This window comes from Pseudophryne corroboree, chromosome 10 (assembly GCF_028390025.1).
Source record: "Pseudophryne corroboree isolate aPseCor3 chromosome 10, aPseCor3.hap2, whole genome shotgun sequence".
Classification (NCBI taxonomy): Eukaryota; Metazoa; Chordata; class Amphibia; order Anura; family Myobatrachidae; genus Pseudophryne; species Pseudophryne corroboree.
Genome location: NC_086453.1, coordinates 191,851,398 through 191,864,478, shown reverse-complemented (window position 1 = coordinate 191,864,478; position 13,081 = coordinate 191,851,398). Strand labels below are relative to the sequence as shown.

The 13,081-nt window shown below is 44.8% G+C and overlaps 1 protein-coding gene across 2 annotated transcripts in view; it reads left to right on the top strand.

Annotated features, from left to right (window-relative positions):
- The first annotated feature begins 11,436 nt into the window (after positions 1 to 11,436).
- Positions 11,437 to 13,081, top strand: part of MIB2 (MIB E3 ubiquitin protein ligase 2) — a 304,417-nt gene continuing 302,772 nt past the window's right edge. For both annotated transcript variants that reach the window (XM_063943004.1, XM_063943002.1), the window contains exon 1: positions 11,437 to 11,595. The gene's annotated coding sequence lies outside the window, so the exon portion shown is untranslated. The remainder of the gene's footprint in view (positions 11,596 to 13,081) is intronic.

Below are 13,081 nucleotides of genomic sequence, written 5' to 3'. Positions count from 1 at the left end.
CCGTAACTGGATCCCAGGTTTTTCCATACTAGCCCTACCTTTGCAAGAGATGGTCTCATCAAGTAAACCTGATCGGATCTCGCACACAGACGAATCCGAGATGGCATTTGAAAGACTAAAACAGTGCCTAACACAGGCACCAGCATTAGGTATGCCTGACTATGGGAAACCCTTTGAGCTGTACGGAACAGAGAGTGCTGGTTTGCGCAGCAGGTGTCCTAACCCAGAAGCATGGTGATGCCAGCAGGCCGGTAGCTTACTACAGCGCCCAGCTTGACACGGTAGCGCGATCCCTCCCCACATGCTTGCGAAGCGTTGCAGCAATAGCATTGCTAGTCACGAAAAGCGAAGATGTAGTGCTAGGACACAACCTCACAATTCATACACCACATGCAGTGTCAGCCTTACTAAATTCTGCCCAAACCAGACACGTCTCATCAGCGCGGTTTACAAGATGGGAATTGGCACTGATGGCTCCCGTAAACATTACCATAAGGAGATGCAGCGCATTAAATCCTGCAACGTATCTCCCAGGTGTGCCTGGACAGGCACAAAGGGTGGAGGATGAGAGTAATGGTGAAGGAGGATTTAATACAGAGGATGACACACATGATTGTATGGAATATTTGACCCAAAATTTCACGGCAAGGCCTGACATCAGTGACAACCCACTGGAAGATGTAGATTTTACTTTCTACACTGACGGTAGTTGTCACAGACAGACGGACTCGGGAGACTTGTGTACTGGATACGCAGTCGTAGATGACCAAGGTACCATAGAAGCAGAACCGCTAGGCCCACCTCACTCAGCACAAGTTGCTGAACTGGTTGCCCTAACCAGAGCATGTGAATTGGCTAAGGGCAAGTCAGCCAATATCTACACAGATTCTAGGTACGCATTCGGAGTAGTCCATGATTTCGGAGCCCTATGGCGCCTCAGAAATTTCATGACGGCAGCTGGCACACCCGTAGCGCATGCAGCCCACATCAAAAGACTTCTAACAGCGATACAGGAACCCGACAGAGTGGCTGTTATCAAGTGTAAAGCTCACACGTATAGCCAAGACCCGGTATCACTTGGTAACAGCCGAGCAGACGAAGCTGCTAAATCAGCAGCTAGTAACCCCATACAAACAGATAGTACACGACTGATGGTATTTAATACTGTAAACACACAGAAATTGTGTGAAATGCAAAATTTGTGTTCCCCACAGGAAAAGGCAGTTTGGAAGTCAAAAGGATATGACCAGGAGTCCTCAGGACTCTGGACAGATGGACATGGTAAACCAGTGGCACCAAGAGCATACCTTCCAAGTCTAGCTGAAGCAGCACATGGGCTGACTCATCTAGGCAAAGAAGGGATGTGCAAGCTAGTAAGAGCTTATTGGTGCGCCCCAGGATTTTCTTCTCATGCGGGTAAGAGAGCGATGACATGTCTCACCTGCTTGAGGAAGAATATCGGAAAGGCAATACCGACAGAGCCATCTCATATCCCTCCAACAGATGGCCCTTTCCAGGTGATACAAATTGATTTCATACAATTGCCACCTTGTAGAAATTTAAAGTATGTTTTGGTCTGTATTGATGTATTCTCAAATTGGGTTGAAGCATTTCCTGCGGCCACAAATACCGCTGTATTTACTGCAAAGAAAATTGTTTCAGGAATTTGTGTGTAGGTACGGTATCCCTAGAATAATTGAAAGTGATAGGGGTACCCACTTTACAGGTGAAGTCTTTCAAACAATGTGTAAGTTGATGGGAATTAATAGTAAGCTGCATACTCCGTATCGCCCCCAGGCGAGTGCAAAGGTGGAAAGAGTTAACAGCACTATTAAAAATAAATTGAGCAAGGTAATGACTGAAACAGGATTGTTATGGCCTGAAGCTTTGCCAATCGTATTATACAGCATCAGAACCACTCCCAGGTCCCCTCTTAATCTGTCTCCTTTTGAAATTCTGTTTGGTCGACAACCCCATGTTATGATTAACCCCCAGGATGATTTGAAATGTAACAATGAAGTAACCGTAAAGTACTTGGTTAAGATGAGTAAGCAATTGAGGAATCAGAATGATAATCTAAAGTTGGTGATTCCTGATTTGCCAGACAGTAATTGTCATGACATTGAACCTGGGGATTATGTAATGATACGGAATTTTCTACGCTCAGGTTGCCTTATTGACAGATGGGAAGGACCATATCAAGTCTTATTGACCAGCACAACTGCTTTGAAGGTTGCCGAGAGAGAGACTTGGGTCCAGAGCATGTGCGGGTCAGCTCGCCCCCATATTCACCAAGATCTTCAATAAATCGCTGGAGCTACAGAAAGTCCCTTCCTGCCTCAAAAGGTCTACTATAGTCCCGGTCCCCAAGAAACCCACTATCACGAACCTGAACGACTACAGGCCGATAGCACTGACGTCTGTGGTCATGAAAACGTTCGAGCGTCTGGTTTTGAATCACCTGAAAACTGTGACTGGCCCCCAACTGGACCCCCTGCAGTTCGCCTATCGCTCGAATCGGTGTGTCGAGGATGCAGTCAACCTGGGCCTACACTACATTCTACAGCACCTAGACATTCCCGGTACCTACGCGAGGGTCCTGTTTGTCGATTTCAGCTTGGCCTTCAATACAATCGTCCCCAGCATCCTCCACCCCAAATTACTTCGCCTAGGGGTCCCAGAAGCTACCTGTTCCTGGATAATAGACTTCCTGACAGATAGGACACAGGTGGTGAAAGCGGGGGAATTCACCTCTCAAGCGCGGTCCATCAGTACAGGGGCCCCTCAGGGCTGTGTCCTCTCACCCCTGCTCTTCTCCCTGTACACAAATGACTGTACCTCAGAGGCGCAATCAGTAAGGATCATCAAATTCGCCGATGACACCACCGTCATCGGCCTCATCAAGGATGGGGACGAATCGGCCTATAGACAGGAAGTAGACCGGCTGGCCCAGTGGTGCATCCACAACAACCTTGACCTCAACCCCCTCAAAACTGTCGAGATGATAGTGGACTTCAGGAAGAAGTCATCTAGTGCACCTCCGCTAACGATTGCTGACAGTGTGGTATCGCTAGTGGACTCCTTCAAGTTTCTAGGGACCACAATCTCCAGGGACCTTAAATGGGGGTCCAACACTGACGCCACTGTTGGGAAAGCGCAGCAGAGGTTGTTCTTCCTCAGGCAACTAAGGAAGTTCAACATCCCACAGAAGCTCCTGCTCCTCTTCTACTCCGCGATTGTGGAGTCGGTACTGTGCTCCTCGATACTCGTATGGTACAGCTCCGCCAGCGCGAGGGACATATGCAGGCTCCAAAAGGTGGTCAGAACCGCAGAGAAGATCATCGGGGCCGACCTTCCCTCAGTCCAGGACCTGTACTTGTCCAGAGCTAAAAAGCGGGCAATGAAGATAGTAAAAGACCAGCTACACCCCGGCCACAGCATGTTTAACTTGCTTCCTTCAGGCAGGCGTTACAGGGCTGTCCCCGCCAGATCCACCAGAAGCCTCAAAAGTTTCTTACCCCAAGCTGTCCGCCTGCTGAACTCCTGAACATTGACTGACTAGACGTACATGTAACTCACTTGTGTCCCTACGGTATACCTATCTGTGTAACTTTACTTGCCCCCCCCCCCCCACACACATACACACACACACCTGCTTACCTGTTACCTACTTGGCTGTTGTATAGCAAACCGAAGACAAATTCCTAGTATACGTAAGTATACCTGGCCAATAAAGCTGATTCTGATTCTGATTCTGATTCGTCTCATTGTAAAAAGGTCACTGACCCAGAGAGGTCCCGTGATAAAGAACAGACGGTAGAGGTTGTATCACTAGAGTGTCTGTTCAGGGAGGATTGAGACGACACCTGAGCGCTGAGAATAACAAGACCGGAAGCTTGTCGAGCCAGATTTATTTTTCCCATTTGTTATTTTCTCCAGTTCCCACCTCCCTCCTATTTCCTTTCCCCCTTCTTATTTTTCCCCTTTTACTCCTCAAAGATGGACTTGCCCCAAGAGACTGTGATTCGGATTTTCCTGTTGACCATGATGTTGACCAGAGCAGTCTGTTTCGGTGAGAGTACCATGGAGGTCGAGAAAGGATCGGGAATGGGTTCTGATGACCAGGATGCAGGCGTAGATTTCCAAGAACAACATAATCTCCGAGTAAAGGCGAGTATCAGAAAACGATCTGGTAGCATTGACAATAGAAGGAATTGTGAAGGATTGTTAGCTGAAGAGAACTGCATCTGTAGGCATTGTGACAGCATTGTGACAATATAGTTGAGGATGGGTGCATAAAGAAATGTCAGTCCAGTTTTAATGTCCATATGGACCGGCATCCATTGAGTGACTATCACTCCTTAGTGGGTAAAGTGTTAAATCAAACAGACTGTTGGGTATGCTCTCAAGTACCTCAAGGCCATAGCAAATCAGGATTAGTACCATTCCCTTTAACGGTAGGAGAGGTACTTGAGCTAAGTGGTGGGAGGCCGGTGGACAAGAGGTTTAATATCTCTAGTCCTCCTAGTTTGAAGCTCCACCAATATCATGTGGATAGGTCCTTAGTGTGCTTTAACATTTCCAATCCCCGAAAGCCGGGAAATTGGGAAGTGTCATGGAGTAATCAAACCAAGACATTCTCACATAGAGCCGACAGATTGCCCATAGACACAGAACTTATACGCCAGATAATCGACCATAGGAAATTCTTTCGGTATAGGTACACCTTAGGAAGTAGGATCATGCGAGTTGGAGAAGTATCACCAGGATACTGTGCACAGATCGTACAAACTGATACGTGTACTAAACAGATGGAAGAATTAGGGTTAGGAGAGTTCACATGGAAAATCTGTAATATGGTTATGTCACACTCCGTCCCATATGTTCTCCCCGATGATGCATACTTCATATGCGGGAGGAAGGCGTATAAGTGGCTTGCCCCAAACTCAGAAGGGTTATGTTATATTGGAAAAGTACTGCCTGAGGTAATGACTGTATCCCACACTAAAATGAAAGATATTCACCGCAGTGCCCAAGCTCCTTATACTCACACTCATTACGAGCACATCGTTAAACGGCACCTGATAGAAAGAACAGAGCATTCAGCCTCTGACCTGATCCATGAATCCACCGGGATTCAATTCCTACTTGCGTTAGATATCACTCGTACCGCTAGAGGAGTGATAAATTATAAATATATATCTGCGCTTGCAAATTTATTAGACAATATCACCGAAATGTATGACGACACATTCAGGTACACTGGGAAAGAGTTACAAGCCTACAAAACAGAACTGGTTCAGCATAGGATGATTCTCAATTACCTCACAGCTGTGACAGGCGGGTATTGTGTAACCCTGGCAACTCAATATGGAATCAAGTGCTGCACGTATATTACAAACAGCACGGAGGACCCAGCCGAGGTCATAGACCAAAAGATGGATGACATTTTACAATTAAAATGGGAGTTCCGAAGGAAACACAATCTCACCCTTGCTGCTGTGGGTAATGAGCTGACCAGTTGGGTGTCATGGTTGAACCCACGAAATTGGTTCTCTGGTTTAAGAGAATGGGCCCAAGGTATTATTATGGATGTAGGGAAATTTCTCTTGTGTATTCTGGGTGTCATCATATTGGTCGGTCTGATATTTAGATGCGTTCGGGTTTTAACGAAGTGTAAACGTAGTGCCCGAGTGATGAGTTTAAGAAGCGAGGACACTGTACTAACAACAACAAATTTGATGTATGACCCAACAATAGAGACAATGTTGTGATGAAAATGTGATTCCACGGTCCGTTTCTTTCACCCGTTTCTCCTTTGTTTTCCTCCAAGGTACAAAGACATCCGCTTGGAAGAGGAATTTGACAACCTTTTACACAGACCATTGATGGACAATGCCATAGACCCCCATTTTCCCTAGTGACTCTAAAATTTTACGATAGCCCAACACTTCAAAGATTGTAAGTCTATGGACATTGAGAAAGCTTTTTGCTCAAGCAATTATAGCAAAAGCATCGGGAGACTACAGTCAACATGTACATCGAGACAAGACATCAGACAAGACCTCAATCGGCAAATGTACATTAAACTCACATAGTTTATGACTGCATTTACCATAATTGCTTCTTATCTTCATCTCTACAACCTTCAGGTAATGACACACATAGTCGATAGGGAATATAGGCGCAGATATCAGCACTCACATATCCCCCCATTCATGTATCATCAACTAAAATGTGCTCCCCCATTTTGTTGCAACCAAAAGCCGAAAAGAGCTCGGTAAAGTTTGACAACCCATCCACAGGCCCATAATACGGGATAAGAAGGAATTCAAATGTATACTTCGCAATACCTCGAAGCTTGATTTAAAACACGTACGGCACAATGATACATGACCCCTCAAACATGGACTCATACATACATGCTTCTACTATCTCACTAGGTCATACCTTTTTCCCACCTTCCTCTCTTCTCCCTTACCCAATCATAGAAATGTATTTTTACATGACATATATTTTTCTCTTTTTGAACTGTTTTAGGAAGTGGCAGTTATTGATGACTGCCAAAGGGTGGACTGTCAAAGTCAGAAAAATATCACGCTGCACATTGCCATATATGCACCTCATGCGCGTGCCTGCTGCACGTGCACATTCTCTTCCGTGCGTGTGGATATACGCAGCCGCGTGATGGCGCCTCGGCCATGCGCTCGAGCGCGTGGTATGTGCATTTACGGTAGAGTTTGTGTGCGTCTAGCGGGCGACTCAATCGTTTAATTATAGAACCAAATAGCTCGTTTTATAGATAATGTTCCCCTTAATGATAACTGTAAGTTTGGTTAATGTGACTTGTTCACGGACTCGGGAATCCCTTTTTTTGTTGTACAAGGGGTCTGATTAAGGTTGAACAGTGGTGTCTGGTACCTAACCGAAGAGTATTTTTATAGCAATAATCCGGTGTTGGTTAGGTAAAGATTAATCGCTCCTGCGTGTAGTTATGGCCATTAGTAGTTTCTGGACATATTCTATATTTGCAGTTCATTATCCATGCGGCGGGAATCCGGAGATTCCCACCCACCTGAGCTGTTTGAAATAGTCACAGCCCACCTGTTCAAACTAACCTATGACCTTTAATATGATGCGAGGAGACATTCCTGTGTCCAATGAACAATGAGATTGTAGGTCCCTTTGTAGTATACTGTACTCAGTGTATATAAGATCAGCCAGCCTGAACAGCTCCCTCACTCTCCACAAACGGTTTTCATATTGACTAACTCGGGGCTGGTACCAGGCTGTGCTGCGATCGTTCCCAGTGTGTGTAAGTAATTCTCTGTGATTATCTCGCTCTTTGTTTGTATTGGCCACATTCTCTCTCTCTCTCTCTGTTTAGTTTAAGATTGTAACGTTATTGTATATTTCTGTCTAGATATTCTGTTAGAATTATATGTTAGCTTGTAGTGTATGACTTGTAACTGTTTTACCCCTTTTCGATATAACTAAAAGCTTGTTAGTAAAGGTGTTGGATCCTTAGCACGGTATTGTGTGTTCATTATATTGCAGAGGGTAATAGGAGCGTCTCTATCGCTCAAACAGCTTTAGTGTAACAAGGTTAAACAGCGTTATATCGCTACAGTGTTTCAGTACAAGGTCTACAGTATAAGAATATCCTTTCTGTGTGTTACATTCAAGGTTTACTGATTGTTATCTTGTGAGCGTCTGCGCCGCTCGTGATCTCCTCGTGGTCTGGAGCGTCCGCTACGCTGATAGCGTAGCATTACGGTAGTCGCTCGCCTATAGCGTGCTCGACTCCACGCATTAAGCTGTGAGCGAGCGTGCCGCATGTGCGTCTCGATCACGGCTTAGCGTATGCTACGCTAAATACGTACCCTTACGGTACCCCATACGCCAATTGCGTACTGTGTCTCTTACCCATTATTGTGAAGTTATAAGGTAATCTAAATGAACATTATCAACTTATACATCAGTACCCCCACCACTGGACTTATATGGCAGCACCACTGGACTGGACTTATACGGCAGTACCCTGGACTTATACGGCAGTACCCCTGGACTTATACGGCAGCACCACTGGACTGGACTTAAATGGCAGTACCCTGGACTTATACGGCAGTACCACTGGATTTATATGGCAGTACCCCATGACTTATACGACAGCACCACTGGACTGGACTTATACGGCAGTACCCCTAGACTTATACGGCAGCACCACTGGACTTATACGGCAGCACCTCTGGACTGGACTTATACAGCAGTAACCCTGGACTTATACGGCAGTACCCCTGGACTTATACGGCAGCACCACTGGACTGGACTTAAACGGCAGTACCCCTGGACTTATACGGCAGCATCACTGGACTGAACTTATACGGCAGTAACCCTAGACTTATACGGCAGCACCACTGGACTTATACGGCAGCACCACTGGACTTATGGCAGCACAGGACACCACCACTGTGACTGGACTGATGCAGCACAAGACACCACCACTGGACTGATGCAGCACAAGACAGCACTGGAATGACACAAAACAGCAGGTCGCCAGCCCACGCGCCACACCACTTTCCCGCACAGACACTGAGGAGATACGTTCTCTCGCTACACTCTCCAGGACTGGAGTGAAAATGGCAGCGACGCGCGGCTCCTTATATGGAATCCAAAACCTGCGAGAATCCGACAGCGGGATGATGACGTTTTGCCTCGTTCTGGTTTTCGAGTCTAGCAGGAAAACCCACGCCGGGCTCAGATTCGGACTCGGAGCATGACGTTCAGGGGGGTTCGGTTCTCAGGGAACCGAACCCGCTCATCCCTAATCTACAGTATATATACATATTTAGTGTCAGATCTGAAGTATTTCTACAGCTTCAACAATGACTATCCCTGGCATGCTGATAAGGTTATCATGTTACATAAAGCATATTACCAGATTGATGGTACAACATACTGCCCTACAAACATGTTTACAGTTGTAATGCTGATCCGAGTAACATGCTGTAAGTATCGTGGTAACCTCCGGCACATGCCAGGACCTGCATTCTGGGATCAACATAGTCAGAGACAATCCCACGTACCTATCCCATTCAGCAGTGTCGCACGAGGGGGGTGGGGGGGGTCCAAGTACCTGGAACCCCCCCTGGTGAGCTGAATCTTCTGTTCTTGAGACGGAGACACAGCTGTCTCCGTCTCAGGTAAAAGCCGCGATCGTGGAGCCGCTGCACTGCAGCAGCAACAGAGAGCTACCATAGCTCCGTCCCTCCGTCCTCACACTGCTGCCTGTCTGCTGCCAGCACCTGGTGGAAGGGTATGCACATACTGTAACTGTATGTTTGTATTTGTAGTAATTTATGTATGTGTGTATGTGATTGTGTGTGTATGTATATTTGTGTGTGTGTTTGTGTATATGTGTTTGTGTGTCACTCTGTGTGTATATGGTGCAATAGTTCCCTGGGTGGAGACTGGCATGCACCCCTTCGTGCAGTGGAAACCAGGCGACACTTAGTAGTCTTTGTGAGTAAATCAATGTATTAAAGTACAAAAGGCATAGTGTACCGACGTTTTAATGGGTGTTTTTTTCAAGGTGCTTTACTGTAGGCTTGAAGAAAAAAAAACGCTTTGTGTGGCGTTGAAACGTCAGTACACTATGCCTTTTGTACTTTAATACATTGATTTACTCACAGAAACAACTGAGTGCCGCCTGGTTTCTACTGCATGGAGGGGGGCATGCCACCTATTACATATAAGGAGGCTCCTGGGTATTGAGCAACATCTACAGTGAGTGCCTACTTTTTGTCATTTTATATATATATATATATATATATATATATATATATATATATATATATATACAGGTTGAGTATCCCTTATCCAAAATGCTTGGGACCAGAGGTATTTTGGATATCGGATTATTCCGTATTTTGGAATAATTACATACCATAATGAGATATCATGGTGATGGGACCTAAATCTAAGCACAGAATGCATTTATGTTCCATATACACCTTATACACACAGCCTGAAGGTAATTTTAGCCGATATTTTTTATAACTTTGTGCATTAAACAAAGTGTGTCTACATTCACACAATTCGATTATGTTTCATATACACCTTATACACACAGCCTGGTCATTTAATACAATATTTTTAATAACTTTGTGTATTAAACAATGTTTGTGTACACTGAGCCATCAGAAAACAAAGCTTTCACTATTTAACTCTCACTCAAAAAAGTCCATAGTATTTCGGAATATTTGGATATGGGATACTCAACCTGTATATATATATATATGCACACATACATGTACGTACGATATATATATATATATATATATATATATCATCCAGAATGATCCGGCACTCCCTCCGTCCCCACGGAATCCAAATATTGCTCCTGTGCCCTCCTCCTTGAGTGACAAGCAGCCCCTCACATATATATATATACACACACACACACACACACACACACACACACACACACACACACACACACACACACACACACACACACACACACACACACATGTATGTGCACACATACATACTGTACATACATACACACACACATACACACACCCACATGGAAACCCCCCTCACTAAATCCTGCGTTTGCCCCTGTTCAGTTCTACTCCCCCCCCCCCCCCCCACTTTCCCCTTACACATTCATACTCCCACATACACTAATTGTAAAACAGTGCTAGACATGCCCAATAGGCAGTGTTAGACACGCCCCTTCGGCGGTGCACACCCTAATCAAATGTGCTATGCACGCCTATGACAGGAGATACATGTGACAGTTCCACTACTTGAATATGACATATTCATGCAGCAACAGTTATTTCCATATAAAAATATCAGTGGTGGGAAAATGTTTAATCAATAAGCCCATAAGTGTCTTATTTCAATTTATATTGTTACAACTGGTGGGTATTGATATCTTGCAATACAGTTTAATAGTATATGGTTATAATAAACTCTCTGGCATAGACAATAAGGTGATGGAGCTTGCTCTATACAAACCACATGAATTTGAGCACATTCTAATGATAATTTACTGTACAGTATCTTCTACATTATATTACATGTCTTCTCAGCATCCTACTACTGATGACCGAACTTTAACCTGTCTACTCCTTACCCATAAAAACAGGCAATAACCCCGCATAGCTTGTATGCCACTGTTGTTGGTTACTGAGCTGACTAATTATAACAAAGAGTGAGTGACGGGTCACGGGGGCTGCCTGCTTGCCCTGACACTGATCATCCCTTATGACACTGTGTAGCAGCCACAAGCCAGGGCTTTCCGGTGAGCAAGGCACTGCAGAGAGCACTAGGGGAGCCCTCAGCCCTGCTTGCTGTTGGCAGCCTGTCGCAGTGCACGCCGGGAATTGTAGTCTCTCAAGCTGTTCCATGCCCGGTGTAGCTCTTGGCACACGGACCACAACTCCCTTCGGCCCGTGCGCGGCCCGGGTTTATCTGCTGTCGCTGCTGTCAGCGAGAAAGTGGAAAGGGAAATGCGGCTGTGAGCAGCTGAATACACGGCGCACGGGGGACAGTCAACGGGAACCGGGGGACCTTCGTGCACTGGTGAGTACCCAGCACTGCCTTCCCTGCATTGCAGCTCATTGCAGTCCCTTATCAGAGGATGACTCAGACCTGGCTCCTCGGGTGTGGGCACTTTCAGGTGACAATGACACTTGACTTTCTGCACCCTCTTCTCTCACCACTCTATTGGGGTCAATATGCCACCATCACTGCAATAAGCCCTATATCCCACCCGGCTCCATCATAGAACCACTCAGGTATCAGCAAGGCATACTTTATTGGTCAGCAGGAATTCTGCATGTGATGATGATACCTTGACATGATACCATATTATGTATAGTTGTGTATTTCTTATAGCTATAATGTACTTGTCAATATTCGTCTGCATTGTAATAAAAGAAAAGAAAAAAGATTGGGGGGGTCATCTCTATTTGGGGTATGACAGTGAGATGCTTTGATGCTAGCATGTTGCTGAGCTTGGAAATATAATGTCAGGGGGCGACACATTATAGATGATGAAATAATTATTAGGGTTATTTACTTGATACGTTTGTGGCAGATGAGTAGAGAAGATGAGAGGAGCTGCTTTGTACCATCATGGCTCACTGTACGGATAATGCTATTGCCATGTTACCAGCTAGCTGTTCCATGAAAGTGGAAATGATAATGAAGAAGTATCTGATTGCGTAAGTCGCTAAAATCAATGAGAAAGTAACTTCTGTTCTGTTTACATTAACTCGGGTATCTATCAGTATTGTAAAACCATGGATACCATCATATCGCTCATTTTGAATGATTTGATTTAAAAAATGCTCAATGACAAAGAGCGTAGAACATCCTTGGCAATAGCAAGTGATTAAAGACTGTGGCAGAAGCAAAATCAAATGCTAGGTTTTGAGAATGTTTCAAGAAATGTCAATATATAATGTTACAGTATTTACAACACTGTTCATTGGCAGGATAGTAATGTTTTTGTTTGATTTGAATTTTTATTTATATTTGTTCTTTACTAACAATTGTATTTCCCAGTAAAATTATTGCAGAAGGATATTTTGGGTAGAGGGACATTATCAGATGTGGTGAAGCAATGCCTACAGAAGAGTACACTCTGGCAATCTTTGTGAAGTTGTGCCCTGTGGTGGTGTTACTGAACAATTGATTCCACTCACTAGCAGAATCAGAGGGTACTATGTAGTCATGAATGTCGCAGTAAGCGGCACTCCAGCTGCTTTTGAACTGCACATCTAATACCCTAATAGCTAAATAGGGATGTGTAGTCCCACAGCAGCTGCCAACCACGTTAGACAGTACAGTTGACATTCACACTGTTAAAATGTCCGTGTCAACACAGTGAATGACAACATGACAGTTCACTGTGTTGACATACAGATCATGTTGACATTCTCATTTCTAAATGGTAAATGTCAACATTAAGGCTGTCGATCTCGTTACCACTTCTGAACCAGTGGGGTCCATGGTTGTACTATGGTAACTTTGAAATTAAAAGCCTAGGTTGGAAAGGTTATAT